Genomic DNA, 24,454 nt, shown 5'->3' with positions numbered 1-24,454 from the left:
CGTAAAAAGCTTTACACGCACATCTCCCTTAAACTTTCCCCCCCTCGCCTTGAAATCGTGACCCCTTGTAATTGATATCCCCACTCTTGGAAAAAGCTTGTTGCTATCCACCCTGTCCATACCTCACATAATTTTGTAGACCTCAATCAGGTCCCCCCTCAACCTCCGTCTTTCCAACGAAAACAATCCTAATCTACTCAACCTTTCTTCACAGCTAAAACTTACGGAATTGTGATCGCTATTCCCAAAGTAATCACCGACTAAAACTTCAACCACCTGGCCAGGATCATTCCCCAATACCAGGTCCAGTATGGCCCCTTCCCGAGTTGGACTATTTACATACAGCTCTAAAAAAAACTCTCCTGGATGCTCTTTACAAATTCTGCTCCATCTATGCCTCCAACACTACATGAGTCCCATTCAATGTTGGGGAAGTTAAAATATCCCATCACGACCACCCTATTGCTCCTGTATTTTTCTATAATGTGTCTACATATTTGTACCTCTACTTCACGCTCGCTTTTGGAAGGCCTGCAGTAAAGTCCCAACAATGTTACTGCATCCTTCCTATTTCTTAGTTCTACCCATATTTCCTCAGTGCTCAAATCCTCCATAGTGCCCTCCTTAATCACAGCTGTGATATCATCTCTGACCAGTAATGCAACTCCTCTACCCCTTTTACCTCCCTCTCTATCCCTCCTGAAGCATATTGGGATATTTAGTTGCCAATCTTGCCCTTCCCACAACCAAGTCTCAGTAATACCAATAACATCATATTCCCAGGTACTAATCCAAGCCCTAAATTCATCTGCCTTACCTGCTACACTTCTCGCATTAAAACAAATGCACCTCAGACCACCTGTCCCTTTGCGTTCATCATCTCTTCCCTGTCTACTCTTCCCCTTAGTCACAATGAGTTTATTATCTAGTACCTTACTGGCTTTAGTTGCTGCCTCTTTACTGTCCTCTAACTTCCTAATCTGGTTCCCATCCCCCTGCCACATCAGTTTTAAACCTCCCCAACAGTGTTAGCAAAAGCACCGCCTAGGACATTGGTTCCAGTCCTGCCCAGGTGTAGACCATCCGATTTGTAATGGTCCCACCACCCCCAGAACCGGTTCCAATGTCCCAAAAATCTGAACCCCCTCCCTCCTGCACCATCTCTCAAGCCACGTATTCATTCTGACTAGTCTTGAATTTCTACTCTGACTGTCTCGTGGCACTGGTAGCAATCCTGAGATTACTACCTTTGAGGTTCTACTTTTTAACTTGTCTCCTAACTCCCTAAATTCTGATTGTAGGACCTCATCCTGTTTTTTACCTATATTGTTGGTGCCTATATGCACCACGACACCTGGCTGTTCACCCTCCCCCTTCAGTATGTCCTGCAGCCGATCTGAGACATTCCTGATCCGTGCACCCGGGAGGCAACATACCATTCGGGAGTCTCGTTTACGACCCCAGAAATGCCTGTCTACTCCCCTTACGATTGAATCCCCTGTGACTATAGCCCTGCCAGTCTTTTTCCCGCCCTTCTGTGCAGCAGAGCCAGCCACGGTGCCATGAGCCTGGCTACTACTGCCTTCCCCTGGTGAGTCATCTCCCTCAACAGTATCCAAAACCGTACACCTGTTTTGGAGGGAGATGACCGCAGGGGACACCTGCACTGCCTTCCTGCTCTTTCTCTGCCTTTTGGTCACCCATTCCCTGTCTCCCTCACCAATCCTAATCTGCGGTGTGACCAACTCACTGAACGTGCTATCCACGACCTCCTCAGCATCGCGGATGCTCCAAAGTGAGTCCATCCGCCGCTCCAGAGCCGTCATGCGGTCTAACAGGAGCTGTAGCTGGACACACTTCCCGCACATGAAGGAGTCAGGGGCATCGGCCGCGTTCCTGAACTCCCACATTGAGCACGAGGAGCATAACACGGGTCTGGGACCTCCTGCCATTTTTACACTTTACCTTAACTGATTACAAATATAATATCAAATAATGAATAAGTGAAAGGAATAAAGATTTTACTTACCAATCACAATACTTACCAACACACGAAGAGTTAAATTTCTCCCAGCTACTGCTAATTGGAGCACTTTCCTTACCAGCCAATCAGGTCACTGCTTTGCTGTGATGTCACTCTTCAAATTTATCCCCAAAGACCCTGTGGCTGCTGTTTAAGCAGCGAAGCAGCTAGTTTAAATACTCACCGCTCGACTCTGTAGCTCCGCCCATTCCAACAGCTGAATCCGCGAAGCAGCTAGTTTAAATACTCACCGCTCGACTCTGTAGCTCCGCCCATTCCAACAGCTGAATCCGCGAAGCAGCTAGTTTAAATACTCACCGCTCGACTCTGTAGCTCCGCCCATTCCAACAGCTGAATCCGCGAAGCAGCTAGTTTAAATACTCACCGCTCGACTCTGTAGCTCCGCCCACTCCAACAGCTGAATCCGCGAAGCAGCTAGTTTAAATACTCACCGCTCGACTCTGTAGCTCCGCCCACTCCAACAGCTGAACTCCCGCCGAAAAGACTCGAATCCGCGAAGCAGTTAGTTTAAATACTCACTGCTCGACTCTGTAGCTCCGCCCACTCCAACAGCTGAATTCCCGCCAAAAAGTGGGAATCACCCCAAGAGCTGTATCTAACTCCTTGAAAACATAAATGTTTTGGCCTCAACTGCTTCCCGTGGTAGAGAATTCCACAGGTTTACCACTCTGGGTGAAGAAATTTCTCCGCTTCTCAGTCCTAAAAGGTTTACCCCATATCTTAGACAATGACCCTTGGTTCTCAACACCCCACCATCGGGAACATCCGTCCTGTCTAGTCATGTTAGAATTTTATAGGTTTATAGGTAAATTTCGGTCTGCAGTACTCAAAGACGTTGTTGATGATTAACCAGACAACCTTGCTCATTAATTTTAAAAAATATTTTTATTGAACATTTGTGAACATATAAAAACAAATATACAAAACAAATGAACAACCCAAGACAAACACCCCTCCCCCAACTGTATTTTTTCCCTTGAAATATTTTTCAGATTTCATTGCAACCTTGCTCATTAATGGGTCCCAGGTGGGTAAACCTATCACTGTGATCAGGAATTCTTCCCACAGGTCTCTAGCCCTAGCAGGTAGATACTGGAAATATGAAAAGAAAAGCTCTCATCTCGTAAGCTTTCAATTTAAGCTATTTAAAGTCCAGCAATACCCCTGAAAATGCATAGCTCTTACCCACTTAATAATAATCACTTATTGTCACAAGTAGACTTCAATGAAGTTACTGTGAAAAGCCCCTAGTTGCCACATTTCGGCATCTGTTCGGGGAGGCTGGTACGAGAATTGAACCCGCGCTGCTGCCTTTTTCTACATTACAAGTCAGCTATTTAGCCCATTGTGCTAAACCAGCCCCATGAGCCTTAGATGTGTCTGCAGGAACTGGAAATCTCCCTACGGTGAGAAAATGTACACAGCATAGACTGATGATAATGTCACTTTTTGGGGGGGGAGGGGGGCAGCCTCTTCAGCATGGGTTTCAGATATCTGGTTACAACGAGAAAAAACACCCAGTAAAGTAGCTTTTTGTGTGGTTACTTTGTATTCCAAGTGGGGTGTAAAATATTTCTGTGCAAGTTTCCATGTTGTGAAGAGATAAAATGGGAGCATGAGTTTTGACAGTTTAATGATAATTTGCTTACAGAAAGACTGTTAGGCCTGCTAGTTTAACCCCTTTACTTTTGAGTGGATGCAAATTTCTCAGGGTTACTCAATGATTAGAACACAGAGTGATTATAGATCATTTGGTGATGAGATTCCATGTGTCCTATAACCATATCCATGAACTGTTCTCTGAACTAGCTCTGACTCCTGAATGCTCCTTTAAATACAAAGAAAGCAGAAATTGGTACAGGTATATAAACTCATGAACTGCTTAAATTGATTAATGTTGTGAAAACAACTAATGCTGGGTAACAAATCTTCCTGGTAGAATTCCCTAGTTCCTACGCATAAATAGAAGTATTGGCAAGCCTGAGGATCCTTTCAGCGTGCTCATTCCAGAGATCAAGGTTTATTGTTTGCTTATCTTTTAAATGCTGATCAGAGCCACGTTTTGCACGTTGTTTTCCATTCATGCCACTTGTTTATTGTCCTTTATCAATTCCCTGTGGGAAAGCACCTGGTTTTGCTGAATACCTTTCCATGGTATCTGAGATTGGAATTTGTCAAGAATAATGGAAACAATCTGGTCCCCATCTGTTTTGTAAAACAATAGATTGAAGCTTCAGTATCTTGTGCATGTTATTTCTGCTTTACTTAAAATGTTGCTTTTCAAATTTATTGCAACATAAACTGGAAGTCTGTTTTGTAAGATACTGCATTGTTTTAGCTTTATGTCTTACATAGTGTTAATTTATTGTTACCACATGTAAGAGCTTGAGAATCCATTGAAGGAGAAAAGGCAACTCAGCTCATTTCAAAACAAATGATTTTGGTTATTATCACATTACTGTTAATGGGAGTTTGGTGTGAGCAAATTGGCTGCCATGTTTCCTATATTACAACAGTGATTGCATTCAAAAATACTTCATTGGTGTAAAGAGCTTTGGGACATCCTGAGGTCATGAAAGAAGGCGCTATATAAATAAGCTTTTCTTTCTACCACATTGTTAGCTCAACCATACTCAACAAGCAAATCCTCAGAGTCTGTAGGTAGAAAGTGATTTGAAATAGATTTACTTTTGTTGGTATAATGGGGGGGAGTAGTCGACGTTTGATATGCAGACCAAAGATTGTAAAAAGTCTCAACTGCTGGATTTAGCTTTGTAATTTTTTGTAACTATTTTAACAGATGGAAGAAAAAAAGCTATATGTAAATTAGGTCTTGCTCTCATGCCCGCACATCCATCCTTGGTCTTCTGCAATGCTCCAGTGCTGCCCAACACAAGCTGGGAGAGCAGCACCTCATCTTCCAATCAGGCACGTTACAGCCCTCAGGACTCAACATTAAGTTCAACAATGTTAGAATGTGACCTTTGTCCTCCGCCTTAAACCCCTTTTTTATAGTCCATACATTTCTTGTCTCAATACAAAACTGCCGTCACCCACCCTGCACGGAGAGGACCATCTGTCACCTGTTGCTACAACTTGTTGCAATCTCCCGACTACAGTTTAATATCCAACACATTGTCCCTCTCTTTAGTTCTGATGAAGAGTCAAATGGACTCTAAATGTTCTCTCCCTAAAGATGTTGGTTTTTTCCAGCATTCTCTGTTCTTGTAGTAAATTTTTTAAATAATCATTTTATTAAGGTATTTTTGGTATTGTAACAACAACAAAATAAACAATGTACATGAAACTATGAACATAGTGCAAAAGCCGTCTCCCTTCCTTATAGGTCCCACCTTTATTAACCCCCTACTCAAAGCTAAACTAACCCCCCCCCCCCTTGCTGACGATTAATTTTCCGCGAAGAAGTCGACGAAAGGTTGCCACCTCCGGGCGAACCCCAACAGTGACCCTCTCAAGGTGAACTTGATTTTCTCCAAACAGAGAAAGCTAGCCATGTCCGATAGCCAGGTCTCTGACCAAGGGAGCTTTGAGTCCTTCCAAGCTAATAGTATCCGTCTCCGGGCTACCGGGGAAGCAAAGGCTAGAAAGTCTGCCTCTTTCTCCTCCTGGATTCCCTGGTCTTCCGCACCCCGAAAACCACCACTTCTGGACTCGATGCCACTGTTTTTAACACTGTGGACATGACATCTGCAAACCCCTGCCAAAATCCCCTAAGCTTCGGATATGTCCAGAATATGCGGACATGGTTCGCTGGTCCTCCCGCACATTTTGCACACCTGTCTTCCACACCAAAGAATCTGCTCATCCGGGCCACTTTCATGTGAGCCCGATGAACGACCTTGAATTGTATCAAACTGAGTCTGGCACATGTTGCGGACGCGTTGACTCTATTCAACGCGTCCGCCCATAGACCATCCTCTATCTCTCCTCCCAGGTCTTCCTCCCACTTACGCTTCAGCTCCTCGGTCTGCGTCTCCTCTGACCCCATAAGTTCCTTGTAAATGTCAGAGACGCTCCCTTCTCCTACCCACCCTCTGGAAACTACCCTGTCCTGAATCCCCCTTAGCGGTAGAAGCGGGAAGGTTGACACCTGTTTACGTAGGAAGTCCCGCACCTGCAGATACCTGAGTTTGTTTCCCCTCGCCAACCCAACCTTCTCCTCCAGTGCCCTCATATTCGGAAAGCTCCCCTCTATAAACATGTCTCCCATCCTCTCAATCCCTGCTCTCTGCCATATCCGGAACCCCCCATCCATACTTCCTGGGGCAAACCGGTGATTATTACAGATTGGGGACCAGACCGATGCTCCCTCTGCTCCCATATGTCTCCTCCATTGCCCCAGACTCTCAGGACCGCCACCACCACAGGGCTGGTGGAGTACCATGCCGGCGGGAACAGCAGACGCGCAGTTACCAACACTCTAGACTGGAGCCCTTGCATGAAGCTGCCTCCATACGCTCCCATGCTGACCCCTCCCCCACCACCCACTTCCTGATCATGGCTATATTCGCCGCCCAGTAATAGTTACTAAAATTTGGCAGCGCCAGCCCGCCCTCTCCCTGACTCGCTCAAGCATTACCTTCCTTACTCGCGGGGTCTTGCCCACCCAAACGAAGCCAGTGATCACTTTGTTGACCCGTTTAAAAAAGGACCGCAGAATAAAGGTGGGGAGACACTGAAATACAAACAGCAATCGCGGGAGGACCGTCATCTTCACTGTCTGCACCCTCCCAGCCAGTGACAACGGAAGCGCATCCCACCTCTGAAATTCATCCTTCATTTGGGCTAATAGCCGGGCCAGATTTAATTTATGCAGCCGGTCCCATTCCCGCGCCACTTGAATGCCTAGGTACCTAAAGCTCCCCCAATCGCCTCTCATGTCCCCTCGCCTGGACCGCAAACATCTCACTTTTCCCCATATTTAGCTTATACCCCGAAAACTGGCCAAATTCCCCGAGAATCCTCATGATTTCTTCCATCCCCTCTATTAGGTCCGATACATACAGAAGCAGGTCCTCTGCATAGAGCGAGACTCTGTGCTCCACCCTCCCCTGGACCAGCCCCTTGAGGCTCTCGGAGCAATTGCCAACGGCTCTATAGCTAGCGCGAACAACAGTGGGGAGATGGGGTCCCTCGGTGCAGTCTAAAATAGTCCAATGTTGTCCTATTCGTCCGGACGCTTGCCACAGGAGCCTGATACAGCAACCTGACCCAGTCAATAAAGCCCCGCCCAAATCCGAACCGTCCTAGTACCTCCAACAGATAATCCATTACACCCGATCAAAAGCCTTTTCTGCATCCATTGCGATCACTACCTCCACCTCCCTACCTTCCGACATCATGATCACGTTTAACAACCTTCTTACATTGGCAACAACTGCCTACCCTTAACAAACCCAGTTTGGTCCTCCCCAATAAAGTCCGGAACACAATCCTCAATCCTGGAGGACAAAATTTTGTGCAGCAATTTGGCATCCACATTCAACAGGGATAGCGGCCTGTAGGACCCACACAGCTCCGGGTTCTTTTCCCGCTTCAGAATCAGCGAAATGGTGGCCTGTGACATCGACGGGGGCAGCACCCCTCTTTCCCTTGCCTCATTGAACATCCTCATCAACACCGGCCCCAATATCCCAGAGAACTTTTTATAAAACTCCACTGGGTACCCGTCCGGCCCCGGGGCTTTACCCGACTGCATGAGCTTCAGACCCTGCACTATCTCTTCCAACCCGATCGGGGCCCCCAGCCCTTCTACCAGCCTCCCCGTCCACCTTTGGGAAATTCAGCCCCTCCAAGAAGTGCCTCATCCCCTCCGGCCCTGTAGGGGATTCCGACCTGTAGAAATCCCTAAACGCCTTATTCATCCCTGCTGAATCTCCAACCAGCTTTCCATCTCCGTCATTTACTTTCCCTATCTCCCTGGCTGCTTCCCTCTTTCTAAGCTGCTGTGCAAGCATTCTGCTGGCCTTCTCGTAATGCTCATAGATCGCCCCCCTCGCCTTTCTCAGCTGCTCCACCGCCCTCCCTGTGGTTAACAAGCCGAACTCCACCTGTAACCTCCGCCGTTCCCTTAACAGCCCTGCCTCTGGGGTCTCCGCATACCTCCTATTGATCTGTAGTATCTCCTTTACCAGTCGGTCCGTCTCTGCCCTGTCCACCTTCTCCCTATGGGCCCGTATCGAGATCAGCTCTCCTCTAACCACCGCCTTCAGCGCTTCCCAGACCACGGCTGCTGAAATTTTCCCCGTGTCGTTGACCTGCAGATAGTTCTGAATACATTTCCTCAGCCGCTCGCCCACCCCTTCATCTGCCAAATGTCCCACAACTAACCTCCATTGTGGGCGCTGGTTAGTGTTTTTACTAACCTGCAGGTCAACCCAGTGCAGAGCATGGTCTGAGATTGTGATCGCCCAGTACCCCGTGTCCACCACCCCTCCCAGTAAGGCTCTGCTCAAAATAAAGAAATCAATCCGGGAGTACACCTTATGCATGTGTGAGTAGAAGAACTCCTTCACCCTCGGCTGCCCAAATCTCCATGGATTCCCCTCCCCCCGCTCCATGAACCCTTTTAGTTCCTTTTAGTTCCCGTTTCCGAGCTTGACCGATCCAAGCCAGGGTCAATAACTATGTTGAAGTCCCCTCGCATGACCAACCTGTGCGAGTCCAGGTCTGGTATCTTCCCCAACATCCTCTTTATAAACTCCACATCATCCCAATTTGGCGCATACACATTTACTAATACCACCTGCACCCCCTCCAGTTTCCCACTGACCATAATATACCGACCTCCCACATCCGAGACTATTCTATCCGCTTCAACCACCACCCGCTAATTGATCAGGATCGCGACCCCTCTAGTCTTTGAGTCTAGTCCCGAATGAAAGACCTGACTGACCCAGCCTTTCCTCAATCTAATCTGGTCAGTTACTCTTAAGGTGCGTCTCCTGCAACATTACACGGCCGCCTTCAGTCCCCTAAGATGCGCGAACACACGTGCCCTCTTGAACGGCCCATTTAACCCTCGAACATTCCAGGTGATCTGCCTAGTTGGGGGGCTCATTGCTCCTCCCTTCGCCGATCAGCCATCCCCTTTTTTGGGCCCGCCTCCAGCCCATGCTCCGCGCCTCCACCAGTCCGCTCCCAGGCAGCCTCTGCCCCCAACCTCCTCTCTGTCCCTTAGCCCAAGTCCCTCCCTCGTCAGCAGAACATTTACCCCCCCCCAGTAACTCTGTAACCCAACCCCTTTAATAAACCGAAGATATGCACCCCCCCACTGCGCTTCCGTGAGCTAGCCCGCCCAGCTAGCTTGGTGGCCCCCATCCCTGGCGCGGATAGTCTCCCACTATTGTTTCCCCCCCCCCCCGCTCATACAAACATACTCCAACGTCAAACAATCCCCACAAAATTGACGGCCGAAAAACACCAAGATCTTTGTACGCAGACTGGTGCCGTCCTTCCCACATCTCCCGCCGAAGGGGAGGCAGGACGGGGTAGTTTCTAGGGGAGAGGGGAGAGTTTCAGACGTCTACAAGGAGCTAATGAGAGCTGAGCAGACCGAGGACCTGAAGCTTAAGTGGGAGGAGGCGCTTGTGGGGGCGGGGGGGGGGGGGGGGGGGGGGTGGGGTGCTGGAGGACTGGAGGACGGTATTTGGGCAGAAGCCCTGAGCAGAGTAAACGCGACCGCAACAAGCGCCAGGCTCAGCCTGATCCAGTTTAAGGTCGTGCACCGGGCCCACATGCGGTGGCCCGGATGAGCAGATTCTTCGGGCTGGAGGACAAGTGTGCTGGATGCGCCGGAGGGCCAGCTAACCATGTACACATGTTCTGGTTGTGCCCTAAACTCTGGGGGTATTGGCAGGGATTCGCAGATGTCATGTCCCAGGTGTTGAAAACTGGGGTGGTAATGAGCCCGGAGGTGGCAATCTTTGGGGTTTCGGAGGACCCGGGAGTCCAGGAAGAAAGGGAGGCCGATGTTCTGGCCTTTGCTTCCCTGGTAGCCCAGCGACGAATACTGTTCGCATGGAGGGACTCAAAGCCCCCGAGGGCTGAGGTATGGCTATCGGACATGGCGAGCTTTCTTGGCCTAGAGAAAGTCAAGTTCGCCTTGAGAGGTTCGCTACTAGGGTTCGCCCGAAGGAGGGGGGGGGGGCTAGGGTAGAGTAGAGTAGGGGGATATTGAGGCAGGTCTGTGCATGAACAGAGCTGTGGTTTGCAGTATGTTTCATGTGTAATTTGTGTCTTGACTTTTTTTGTTTGTACTGTACAATGTCATTTTTTCCATATGCCTAAAATACCTCAATAAAATTGTTTGTTGAAAAAAAAAGAAAAACACCAAGATCTAAGCAAGCACACCTCCATTCCCCAACAGTGCAAATGAAAACCTTAACTCACTCAGCTCTACCGCTGGTCCCAAATCAATGCAAAAGGCATTACAAACGGCTTCCACAAAACGAGAAACAGTTTTTAGTAAAAGAACAGGAAAACAAAAAAAAAAACAAGAACGTTGCAGCAAAGTTCAAAGTTCTCAGTCCACCAGTCCTTTCCTTTTCGCGAAGTCCAGCGCGTCCTCAGGCGACTCGAAATAGAAGTGCTGTTCCTCGTACGTGATCCAGAGACGGGCCGGATACAACAGTCCGAACTTCACCTTTTTCTTAAAAAGGAGCGACCTAACCTGGTTGAAGCCTGCTCTTCTCCTGGCCACCTCCACACTCAGGTCTTGGTAAAGCCGCAGGATACTGTTGTCCCATTTACAGCTCCGTGTCTGCTTGGCCCACTGTAGAATGCGCTCCTTATCCAAGTACCTGTGGAATCTCACCACCATTGCCCTCGGGGGATCTCCCATTCACGGCTTCCTCGCGAGCGCTCTGTGAGTTCTGTCCACCTCCCAAGGGTCGGGAGAATGTCCCCTCCCCCAGCAGCTTCTCAAACATACCCACTATGTATGCCCCTGCGTCCGCTCCTTCGGACCCTTCCGGGAGCCCAACGATTCTCAAGTTCTGCCGGTGGGACCTATTCTCTAGGTCCTCCACCTTCTCCAGGAGCCTTTTCTACGGGTCTCTCAGCATCCCCACTTCCAACTCCACCACAGTTTGACGTTCCTCCTGCTCAGCCAGCGCCTTCTCTACTTTCTGTATCGCCCGATCCCGGGCGTCCAATCTAAGCTCCAGCTGCTCAATTGACTCTTTTATCGGGTCCGAGCAGTTCCGTTGTTCTTGTAGTAAATTAGGTGAAATGTTTTTCTAAAGATTTGGTTGTCAAATATAACTAAAAATAGGCAGCACAGTGGTTAGAATTGCTGCCTCACAGTGCTGAGGTCCCAGGTTCGATCCCGGTTCTGGGTCACTGTCCGTGTGGAGTTTGCACATTCACCCCGTGTTTGCATGGGTTTCGCCCCCACAACCCAAAAATGTGCAAGTTCGGTGGCTTGGCCAAGCTAAATTGCCCCTTAATTGGAAAAAAAACTGAATTGGATACACTAAATTTATTTTTAAAATTTAAAAAAATATAACTAAAAATAAAAGGGCGGCACGGTGGCACAGTGGTTAGCACTGCTGCCTCACAACTCCAATGTCCCAGGTTCAATTCCGGCCGCGGGTGACTGTGTGGAGTTTGCACTTTCTCCCCGTGACTGCGTGGGTTTCTTCCGGATGCTCCGGTTTCCTCCCACAGTCCAAAGATGTGCAGGTTAGGTGGATCGGCCATGTTAAATTGCCCCTTAGTGTCCAAAAGGTTGGATCAGGTTGCTGGGTTACGAGAATGGGGTGGAGGCATAGGCTTAAGTGGGTGCTCTTTCCGGGGGCCCGGTGAGGACACGATGGGCCGAGTGGACTCCTATACTGTAAATTCTATGAATATTCCTCATACATTCTGCTAGATAAAAGCAAAATACTGCGGATGCTGAAAATCTGAACTAAAAACAGAAAATACTGGAAAAAAACAGGTCTGGCAGCAACTGTGGAGAGAGAAACAGAGTTACGTTTCGAGTACTTGTAACCAGACTCTGTTTTTACTTTCTGGTAGATGTTGGTTTAGCTTGACTGCAGAACTTTTCATTAAATTCAAATTACTTCAAAATTTAACAGCAATTTTCATGCTGTGAGCTAGCATCCCTGTTCGAATCATCTAGGTTATATCATTTGGAATGATCAATCATTGCATAGAAAATCAAGACCAAGTGCAGTCGGGTAAATGGACAGAAAATGACTGAACCAGTGCATATAGACATAATTCAAATCCGTATTTTAATTTTTTAAAACAAATGTAGAGTACCCAATTTTTTTTTTCCAATTAAGGGGCAATTTAGTGTGCCCAATTTACCTAACCTGCACATCTTTGAGTTGTGGGGGTGAGACCCACGCAGACACGGGGAGAATGTGCAAACTCCACATGGGCAGTGATCCCGGTGCCGGGATCGAACCAGGGACCTCGGCGCTGTGCCACCCCTTAAAGTCATACATTCTGTCCTTATTTTGTATTTCTGTAATAAATTCCTAAGGCTGCAGTTAGATTGGAAATGTTAAACTTGTTACACTGTAATTACACACTCCTGCCAGTAGAGGTGCTGCAGTGCTGCCAGTGGATGGGGAAATACAGATTGACAAGCTTTACATAGGCTGAGTACAAACACAGGTTGCCATGCTGAAAAGGAAGTACTTTCAATTCAATTCAGTATTACAATGCTAATTTATTTTTTGAATAGGGAAGAAACTTTAAATAAAATGGTATAATGTTAAAAGTTACATAGAGATGCAATAATTGATATGAATCATATTAAGAAAACAACTACAACTCACTGATAGGTTAACCTAAGATTTTTTTGCCAACAAGTTTCTGCTTTCACAATTTCAGATTGTAATCAATCCTTGACAACATTTTTATGCAAGCCAATACACTTTCTTCATTCAACTAGGGAAGACTATTCCAGTATAGGGACTTTTCCTAGGTGTTCTACTAATTAAATATACCCTGGCATTGCACTGCACTTTGCACAGTTTGACTGGAGGAAGTCTAGCCTTCTGCTATTTGCAGCCTCCGCATTTTATACTGTCACTCAGACATAAAGCGTACAGACACTGAAATATTACAAAGCAGCATTCAGTTGTAAGATAGGAATCTAACTTAAATACTCTAGTCAGAAATTAACATAAAATGCTATAATAAATAATAAAATTTTATATTCACTCCTCACATGCAACAGATTTTTAAAAAATGGCAGTATTAATTTCCCTCAGGGATAGGGCTGTTCTCTACATGTTACCTGCTTCAAATGGCATCTTTGAGCTTGGGAACTATGCAGAGATGATATAGGAAATAACATGGGGCTGGATTCTCCGTTTGGGAGACAAAATATCCCCGCTGGAACGGAATTACGTGCAATTCGCGTTCCCGTTGGGGGTGGCATTTGAATAAAATTCAGGAGATGCAAAAGGGCCAGCACTCTGCCCACATCAATTGCAAGCAATTCCCATGCCTGCTGGCGTCTGATTCGCTGGGGCTGGAATTTGTATTGAAGAGCATTACAACGCTCCATTTACCAAACACTCTCATTCCCACCAAGAAGATGGTTGCCCGGAGACCTGTCCCCCAATTTCGGGAGTCCGAAGTTGACCAACTGCTAGATACCTTCAAGGAGAGGAGTGACACTCTCTTCCTCAGCTGGGGCGCAGACTGAAGCCCGCCTTCTAAACAGCGCCTAAAATGAGGTAGCAGAGGTAGTCAGTGCTGCCAGCCTCACCAGGAGGATCGGTACACAATGCCGGAAGAAGACGATCAATCTCCTTAGGGCAGCTCGGTGAGTCACCACCTCTGTGCCCCTAGCATCACTCCTGCCCCTCATCTGCCTCGCGTCTGCTCCCAATCCTGTAGAGGCCAACAACACCCCACCTGCTTGCATCTCCCTTAAAACCCACCATCCACCAGATCCCAACACATGTGTTGCCCTCTTTAGCCAGGAGCCTTGCATACACATGCCACCAGCTATAGACCCGCTGTAGAACACGCCTCCCAGTGTCTCACTATGGCATTTCTGTGTCCCCTAGGTTAAGGTGGTCCATAATAGGCGTGAGCACCAAAAGACCAGAGGGAGCATCGCAGAACTTTGGGTCCACACCCCAGCAGAGATGAGGCGAGGCCAAGGTGAGAGAGCTTGGCGTGCGCCAAACAAGTGAGAGCCCAATGCCACACTGATGTTCCTACAGCAAGTAAGTCACCCCTCTCCCACAGACCAGTCCTTTCCATGATCTCGCCCCATGTCTTTTGTCTTGCATGATCACCATCAGACGATGCGGGATCTTCCAGGGTTGCTGCCCCACCACCCCAGCCATATCCACATCACACCTTGGAGCTCGAGTCCGGGGAAGAGACCGACTTCTCGTCACTGCTGTCACCTTCACCCTCCACCATCACAGAGACTCTCAGTGGGGAATTTTAGTGATGAGGCTCCTGGAGCTGGAGATGTGCTGTCAATGCGTGGTACCCAGGCCAACACTGAAAGGGGGGCATCCGCAGTGGAAAGCCTAGGGCAAGAAGTCAGAGCCATGGGTTGAGATGGTCAAGGCTTGGACCAGATGCTGCTGTCAAAGGCTGAGGTGGGTGCAGGACAGGGGAGCGCAATCACAGGCGGACATATACCGGGTGCAAATGGACATTGCTGCAGCACTCCAGAACTTGGCCTATTGACAAAGGGTCATGGCTGAGGGCATCGAGAGCCATCCAAAGCCACCAGGTTACATAGTCACCATGAGTTATACTGCTGCGCCATCCGCAAGACGTCCCCCCACTCCCACCCCTCACCCAGCCCCCTCGATATGTTGACGTCCGCGCTGCACCCCTGTCCCCTTCAGTGAGTGTACCTGGCCTGTGATGTGGGGATCCTCTATCCTCACCACCCATCCCTGTCAACAGGGATACTGCAACCCGTGTCAGCGAAAGGCTATGTGGTCCCGGTCCTTTTTCCCCTAGTGGGATCTAATGTGGGTCTCTTCACTGGGTAGGCCTTGTGTTATCCCGCAAGCAGGTTGGCAACTGGATGTGTGATGGAGACGGTCAATGTGTGCTGCCAGTTGCCTCCAATCCTTAAGAGGCTTATGTGCAGGTATGTCCTACAGATGGGGGTGAGCGAGGGAAGTGCGCGTTTGCTGAGACCTTGGCAGCAGTGTGATGTGAGGCCTGGGTGTAACCCACAAGCTATGACAGAGAGCTGATCATGTTTCCTGGCAGGGGGGACAGGATCGATGGGACCAGGAGCATGGTGGACATGCAGCGCTTGGAGACATCTCATGATCCTGAGGGGTGGCCTACCTGATAGTGTCACAGGTGAGGCTTCTACTTGAAGAGGGGCTGTGTGTCAGGGAGGGTGCCAAAGTCCACGGTGCATGTGCCCTTTGGGATGAGCTCTGCTATACCCCTGCTTAACCTGCTGTGCGGCTGCGCTTCTGAGGCGTGCCAACACCTAGTGGACCAGCGACTGAGCATGAAATGCCCATCCCATTGATGATATTGCTGGGGCTGAGGGTTTCCAGAAGTGTTGGTTGGTTGTGTCCCCACATGCCCCGGATGCAGTCAGCAGTGTGAACAGCAAGTAGTCTGTAAGTTGCACCAAAGGGGTGCCTTTAAATAACATATTGCAGCATGGCAGTCTGAGCCAGGCCACCCCGATCCCAAGGGGGATGCCCCGAGTGCACGGATGTGGCACCAAGTCATTCCCCACTACACTTTGCGGCCCAGGCGCCCCCCCCCTCGCATGCCCGACAAGTTCTCACTCCCCCTCTAAGCCATGGCGCTCAGGCCCCACTTGCACCAATTAACGCTCGTGTGACTCCTGCCTGAGAGGGCAGGAGCAAAGTAGATGAAGCATGCAGTGTTCAACCCGCTAATCACATTCAAATCCATGCAAATGATGGATTTGCATGGGTCCGCTGGCACGGGGTGAGATCTTCACTGCCGCCGCCAGCGGGGGACCGGAGCATCGCATCGGAATCGGCGCCGGGTGCACATTCCAATTTTTGTTTCACCCAATCGTGATTCTTATTGCAGGCATCTGGCTGTGGAGAATTGTGCCCACTCAGTGTGTTAGACTCGTATTCTCCCATATTACAAAACTTTGCACTTTAAATACTGTAATCTTTCAAAAGGGATGTATACTTCAAAGGTAAATTGAACATTTCATATTACTTTATATTATACAAATAGATGTTTACATTCTACATGCATATTTAGTTAGGGACACAATCCACAAATCCACCTAATCCTGCCTCCCTCTAGCTGTGGATGACAGGTGCAGTCGTGAGCCTATCAGTGTTTCACTATCTGCCTGGAAAACACCGTCAGGCTGGAGGTGGGTGGGAATGTGTGGTTGCAGTCTGCTCAGCACGCCTACATATAAAGTCACAACACTAGTACTGGAGCAGCAATGTTACTCCATTTGCAGTTAATATTTTATTATATATTAGCTCTACTTTATTTGGCAGGTTGCTGGTCTTAAGATTCTGAATATTAGTGATCCTGCTCTGTACAGTGCTGGATAAAGACACATGCAGTCTTCCTCTTGTGCACTGCGACTAATGTCTGTTTATTTCGATCTTCATATCAACATGGGAATATACCCGAGTCCCTGAACACAGCCCCACTTTATCTTGCCTATTAACCAAGCCATACAAAATTGAAAATACACTAGCAAGGAAATAATTAGACAGCAAATGCATAACTTAGTCCCAATTAGTAGCATAATCAGTTCATGAATAAAGTACCATCTTTGGTCATTGGTTGGTAGAATGCTTACTTCTGTTCAGTTCAAACCCCACTCCAGACCTTGAGAGCACAACCTCAGTTGATATTGTAAAAAAGGGAAAGGTGGCACCTTTGAAATGAGATAGCTGCAGCTCTAGGTTGTCAGGTTAAGGAGCCCAGCAATATCTGAAGAATAGTAATGCGTTCTCGAGCTTTCTATCCAACACTCCTCCATTAACATTTAACCAAATTAACTGTTTCATAGCCGTGGAACCTAGCTGTGTATAAATTATTAGCTCTGTTTGCCGACTTAACCATGGTGGTTTCATGTCAAAACGATAGTTCACTATATATGACAAGCTTTGAGGTAGGATAGGTCACTATATAGATGCAACTTTTATATCCCTGCAGTAACTTAAAAGCCACTCAAGTATATATTCTTTCCAGTTAAATGTAAAAGGCAACAGGTGGCAAAAAGTGCCTTAAGCACACAACACAAGGCTACACATGAGATTCTCTCAGGGTTTGTGCCACCTGCCACTTTAATGGAAAACTTCACCTTTCAAGTCCAGTTATGTGCAAATGAGAATACCATGAATTAATGCAATGCTGATGCACAACAAAAGTGTTTCCTCTATCAGACATGTGTGACTTGTGGCTTCAACATTCTAGCACATCCAGGAAACCTGCTTTTTAATTAGATGCAAAGTATATGATTGGTGGATGACTCAGAATATCTGATATAAACTCACTTGACTCTGAAAACAGAGAGCTTCCCATACACCATGTATCAATGGCATAAAGCAAAAGTACAAATCTAAACTATTCAGACAAATCTCTTTTTTTTTTTTATCTGCTGAAGATTCGGAAGTATCAGAATAAGCTCAACTGAATCTTTATAGACACACAACACTTCATTCTCAGGCTACAAAAATGTTCATTACATGAATATGGACATATAAGTTATCACATTATCCCTTGAAGTGTTTTGCCGTTTTCAAAGATTCATGTACACTCAGCAACGGTGCTTGAATCATGAAACCTGCTAATTAATTGTTATTGCTGGAATATGAAGAAATGTTTTATAATCCAAATTACTCTTTGAAGTACTGGATACCCGCTTTCACTTTAATGTGTTCATAACAATTTTTTAATCATGTTTTTGCTCTGCATTGCTCAGGTAGAACCTATCATTTGAAATGGTGAATTTGCTTAGAAAACAAGAGAATAAGGGCAGCACGGTGGTGCAAGGGTGCTGCCTCACAGCGCCGAGGACCCAGGTTTGATCCTGGGTCACTGTCCATGTGGTGTTTCCACATTCCCTCCATGTCTGCGTGGATCTCACCTCCACAACCCAAAAACGAAGTGCAGGGTAGGTGAATTGGACACCCTAAATTGCCACTTAATTGGAAACAAAGGAATTGGGTACTCTAAATTTATTTTTAAAAACATGAGAATGGACTCTATAGTTTTTCTCAGGAGTAATGAAAGCTCAGAATGAGTCAATATTCTTCTTTGTCCTTTAGAAAAGAAATGTTTTTTTTTTTTAAATTTAGAGTACCCAATTCATTTTATCCAATTAAGGGGCAATTTAGCGTGGTCAATCCACCTAGCCTGCACATCTTTGTGTTGTGGGCGAGAAACCCACGCAGACACGGGGAGAATGTGCAAAGTCCACACAGACAGTGACCCAGAGCCGGGATCGAACCTGGGACCACTGCGCCATGAAGCTGCAGTGCTAACCCACTGCGCCACCATGCTGCCCTAGAAAAGAAATGTTGAGGGGATGAAATATATTTTGAGGCGGGATTCTAAGTTATGTGTTTTGAATTTATCAGCTACAGAATCTTACTGCACAGGAAGCCATTCCGTCCATCATACCCATGTCAGCCAATTTTTCCTCATAACAAATTAATTATCCTCAAATGCATGACTGAGTTGTTTTTTAAAAGTGAAATCTGATTCCGCCACTATTTCAGGTAGTGGATTCTGGATCTCATTGACCATCTGTGTGAAGCAATTTTTTCTCATTTGCACTCTAGATCTTTTCACAATTATTTTAAATCTATAACCTTAAGTTACTAACCAGAGGAAATGGGTTCTCCTTACTAGCTCTATCAACCACCCACCCCCCACCATAATTTTGAATACCTTTATTACATCTTCTCTTTGCCTTCTCCACTCTTAAGAACAATACCAGCTTCTCAATCTTTCAACATAACTGAATTCACTGGTATCATCCTGGTAAACCTCTACTGTACCCTCTCCATGACCTTGGGATCCACCCTAAAGTGTGGTGCCCAGAACCATCAGGCAGGAGATACAGAAGTCTGAGAACACGCACAAACAGACTCAAAAACAGCTTCTTCCCCACTGTCACCAGACTCCTAAAGGACCCTCTTATGAACTGACCTCATTAACACTACACCCTGTATGCTTCATCCGATGCCAGTGCTTATGTATATGTTGTGTTGCCCTATTATGTATTTTCTTTTATTCCCTTTTCTTCCCATGTATTTAATGATCTGTTGAGCTGCTCGCAGAAAAATACTTTTCACTGTACCTCGGTACACGTGACAATAAACAAATCCAATCCAATAATGTTGAGGCCAGAAGTGTGTAAAGGTTTAGTATGATCTCTGCTTTTGTATTCAATTTCCCTATTATAAAGGCAAACTTGCCCTTCCCCCTTCAAATATTTTTGTATACATGCCACATGTCTCTCTGTTCTTATCCCCCTCCCCACTCAAAATAGCACCATTTAGATTATATTGCCTCCCGTGTTGTTTATCCAGAAGTGCACCACTTCTCACTCATCTACATTAAATTACATCTGCCATGTATCTGCCCATTCCATCAATCTGGCCTTCTGAAATGTGAATACTTCCATGTGCATTCTATCACAAAGAGAAAATGAACACCAATAACAGAGCAGATTGTGAAGCTTGGTCACGATGAGAACCACCTTCATAAACTAGGGCAGCACGGTAGCATTGTGGATAGCACAATTGCTTCACAGCTCCAGGGTCCCAGGTTCAATTCCGGCTTGGGTCACTGTCTGTGCGGAGTCTGCACATCCTCCCCGTGTGTGCGTGGGTTTCCTCCGGGTGCTCCGGTTTCCTCCCACAGTCCAAAGATGTGCAGGTTAGGTGGATTGGCCATGATAAATTGCCCTTAGTGTCCAAAATTGCCCTTCGTGTTGGGTGGAGGTGTTGATCTTGGGTAGGGTGCTCTTTCCAAGAGCCGGTGCAGACTCAATGGGCCGACTGGCCTCCTTCTGCCCTGTAAATTCTATGATAATAGTAGGGATTTCAATTACCTTAGATGACATTAATGATTTAGAAGGACGATTAATTCCTAAAATATGTACAGGAGAACTTTTTTCAATCAACATGCTTCAAACCCAATGAGGAATAAAACAGTGTTGGATCTAATTCTGGGGCATGAAGTGGAGTGTGTTTCAGGGGAAGATCATCTGGGCAACAATGATCACAATATAATTAGGTTTAAAGTAGTTAAGGAGAAGGACAAAGTAAAATCCAAAGTGAGAATACCTAACTGGAAGAGAACCAATTTCAGTATCGTGATAAGGTATCCAGTACTGGAAACAAAGATGGGATTTGAAAACAGTAAATGAGCAATGGGAGGGTTTAAAGATGGGGATAGTTTAGGTACAAACCAAGCATATTCTTGGAAGGAGTAATGATAGGGAAACCAAAGTCGAGCTCCTCAGATGAAAAAAGAAATAGAAATTAAAATTAAACAGAAGAAATTAATGTTGTATCTGCACACTCAAAAAACAGCATATTGATTTCAAAAGGTTCTCCTGTACACGTTTTAGGAATTAATCATCCTTCTAAATCTTTAATCTAGTCTGGGGTAATTGAAATCCGTACTATTACTGCTCTAGTTTATGTTGGTGGTTCTCATGGTGACCAGGCTTCACAATCTGTTCTGTTCTTGGTGTTCATTTATCCTTGTGATATAATGTGCATGGAAATACTCAGCATTATGAGTTTGACTTGGCCTGGCAGTGGCCGTGACTAACCTTCATACTGACATTTATATTTTCACTGCTGTGAAATCGTGAGAACAACATGAATGTGACACAAGGTAAAATTACAGAGATATACAGAAGCACAGTATGGTGCTTTTGAACTCATCCTAAAATTGCATCTGTTTTGCGAAAGGAGGATTACTATGGTTCTGAAAGACCAAGAAGCTCACGCATCAAATGGGACAGGAACAAATGAGCACACTGAACTTTCTTTAAACATTCCCTGTGGCAATGACTGTACAGGACAGGCAGCAGTCAGTGCCAACCACCACAAATACATTTTTAAAAGTGGCCTGACCAATCGAAAACCACCAGAACAATGATATGGTGAGACTTTAGTCTGGAGAGCACAATAGAATATGTTCAGTATCCTGAAATAATGTAATGTTGCCCAGGAGACAATACTAAGTCAAAAAGCCATGGGGAATTTCTCCAGCAACCTTTTCAGAACCTTTTTGTGCTTTTCAGATTTTTGATACCTCTTTTAGGAATGAGAGAAATAATCAGTCGATGAGGATGATGGAAATGTGGAGCATTGCTCACCAAAAGTTGAGACTAGCTTAATTGAAAATGCAAAACTGGGATTGATAACATTTTTGTTACTCAATGTTATTAAAGGACACAGAAACAAGGGGAAGGAACAGAAGATTAGCTGTGATCTAATTAAATGGCTTTACAGGCTCTAGAGGTTGAATGGGCTACTCTTGTTCAACACTTAGGGATACTGACTATAATGGAACTGAATGTCAGATGCAGTATATAATTGACAGCTGATCAGATTTCATCCGTTTTGCACGACACCCTGTGATCTTGGGTAGAATCTTCCATTTTTGAGACTAAGAGCAGTGGTAAGAATTTGCATCAGATTTCAAGGTTGAAACCTCATTAAATATGCATAGGCATGGAGCTCCTCGAATCGCAAAGTGTATTAGCGACTGATTCATCTGCCCTGCCTTTACCTAATGGGACCGAAGGCTCGGGCACCATATTTGGATGCCACCTGAACACACACTTTCACTCTCCAGCCCAGCTGTGTGGAGGAATCATTTGAAGACGGCTGCGCCCAAGAAAAAAGCTGCACCAAGGTTCAGCAATGACTCTCTTGAGGTTCTCATTCATGGAATCCTCCAGCATCGGGATGTCCCACCAGCCTCACCCCATTGGCCTGGGAGGCGGTAGCAAGGTGGCCAGCTTGTTGGGCACCTGCCTGAGAAACACAATCCAGTGCAGGAAGAAGATGAATGATCTCATCCGCTCCGCTAGGGTAGGTCAATCATCAGCTCACTCCAATCTCACATTCCCATAATAGCATCATGCACTCAAAGGGTTCCACTGCTCACACAATTTTAGTGGTTGTATCATGGATACTTCAACATCACCATCATCTATCATGCAGCAAAAACTCAATTTTCAGCCCTGACTGGGAGGCCTCAAGACATTTTTAAATTTGTTCATGGGAGTCACAGGCTGGGACAGCATTTATTGCGCATCCCTAATGTCCTTGAGGGGGCAGTTTAGAGTCAACCACTGGAGTCACGTGTAGGCCAGACCAGGATGGCAGATTTCCTTCCCTAAAGGACATTAGTGAACCAGATGGTTTTTTACAACCATCGACAATGGTTTCATGGTCATCATTAGACTTTTATTCCAGATTTTTATTGAATTCAAAGTTCACCATTTTCAGTGGCGGGATTTGTACCTTAGTCCCCAGAGCATTACTCTGGATCTCTGGTTTGATTGTCCAGTGACAATACGACTATGCCACCACCTCCCCAGTTGGGGAGTAGGCACAAATGCTTTCCAACCTCTCATCTATCTCTTCTCATCGCATGCCATCCATTCATCTTTATGCGGGCCAAGCTTGCCCACAACAAGAGGGAGAGATCTCATGATGGATGCCAACATCCAGGAGCTCCCTAAATTCAAGGGGATGCAGTTGGGTTGGGGATGAGGACAGAGAGCGTTCCTGTGGATAAATTGAGATCAGCCTCTCCCAGTAAGCCAGTGTGGTGAGCCCTTCATGAGTTGATCACATCCTGTCATTCTCAGTGAGTGAAATGTTGTATTTACCTGTTCATGACCTAAATCTATCTTCTCTCTCTTACAAGCACCAGCAGGTCCAGACAGACCGGCAGAGCTACCATAAGCCCTAGCCCCAGGACACCCCAGAGGAGGATGATGAGGCTTCATATGAAGAAGGCCTGTCACTGCATTCACCTGCACCCTCCACCAGCGCAGACACACACACCGCAGTGGGTTATAGATCTAGATTAGGCTCAGAGTCACATTCTGGGGAACACCTTACAGATAGACGTGTCTCCACATTAGTTGGAGGCAGTGACAGGCGAGGTCTCTAGCATTTGGAGGACTGCTAGAGATCAGGCACCCACTGAGTCTAAGTCAGATGATGAGCCTCTGGAAATGGCCATTGCACACATGCTGGAGATGAATCAACGGGTGACAGAAAATCAGCTAGAGTTGCGAGAGACAGTCAACAAACTAGAGCAAAAAATTGCTTCGCGGCCTTTTGGCTAATATGAGCGTGAGGTCAGGTGTAATGCCTGGATCTGGTTTGTCTCTCTTGTGGGGACCATGAATTGGATTCAATTTGAATTGTATTTTGGAGCAGGCAAGGAGCTGGATTAGGGGTTTGCCCCTGTCCACACTCAGAGCTTTGGCTTTGTAACTGATAAAGTAATAAAAACATTTCAAAAACTAGAGCAAAAGATGGATGGGTTGTTACACTATTTGATGCCATGGCTCTGACTGCAAGGCCTTGAGGTCGGCACGCTGTTACGACCCCAATCGATGTCATAACTGAACAGAAAGATCCCAGAATGGAACCCTGGCTCAAAAGACCGTAATCAAAAAAAAAATCTAAAGTGGAGGAACAGAGTCACAAGACCGCTAATTAGTTTTAACTACATGGAAAAAACATTAATTAAACATGAAAAATTGGATTGTAATTCAATACTCTTACTCACCCTTTAGGTGAACAGTTACACACAGATTTTAAGATTAATGTGGGTGGCAGAATATCTTTGAAACTACAATGGTATCATTGACACAAAAAAATCCCTTTTTTAAGGAACACTAATTGGCTGTGGTCAAATATACACTGCTCTGAAACCAAGTTAGTGTCAGTGGATTTCTTCGTCAGAATCCCCAGAGATGATTGACATATGAGAGTTTCCAAACTCCACTCACAAAACAAGCTTTAAAACCTTCTCTCATGGGCAGCACGGTGGCGCAGTGGGTTGGTACTGCTGCCTCACGGCGCTGAGGTCCCAGGTTCGATCCTGGCTCTGGGTCATTGTCTATGTGGAGTTTGCACATTCTCCCCGTGTTTGCGTGGGTTTCACCCCCACAACCCAAAGATGTGCAGTGTAGGTGGATTGGCCATGCTAAATTGCCCCTTAATTGGAAAAAATGAATTGGGTACTCAAAATTTGTTTTAAAACCTCTCATAAACATGCTTTCCATTAATAGTTTGCAAACTAAATTCCACTCCATGTTTTCCAAAGTACTTTTGAACAGCATCTCCACTTCACTTCTACCAGTGAATCCATGCCAGGATTTTACACCAACCCTATAGGATTTCTTTG

General features: G+C 46.3%; 1 long non-coding RNA gene across 1 annotated transcript in view; it reads left to right on the top strand.

Moving 5' to 3' along the window:
- Positions 1-14,464, top strand: part of LOC140395627 (uncharacterized) — a 43,990-nt gene extending 29,526 nt beyond the window's left edge. The window contains exon 3 of the long non-coding RNA XR_011936260.1: positions 14,104-14,464. This is a non-coding gene — a long non-coding RNA (uncharacterized lncRNA). The remainder of the gene's footprint in view (positions 1-14,103) is intronic.
- Positions 14,465-24,454: the final 9,990 nt, after the last annotated feature.

Source organism: Scyliorhinus torazame, chromosome 18 (genome assembly GCF_047496885.1).
Source record: "Scyliorhinus torazame isolate Kashiwa2021f chromosome 18, sScyTor2.1, whole genome shotgun sequence".
Lineage (NCBI taxonomy): Eukaryota > Metazoa > Chordata > Chondrichthyes > Carcharhiniformes > Scyliorhinidae > Scyliorhinus > Scyliorhinus torazame.
The sequence above is the reverse complement of the archived record's forward strand: the minus strand, read 5'-3'. Positions and strand labels throughout refer to the sequence as shown.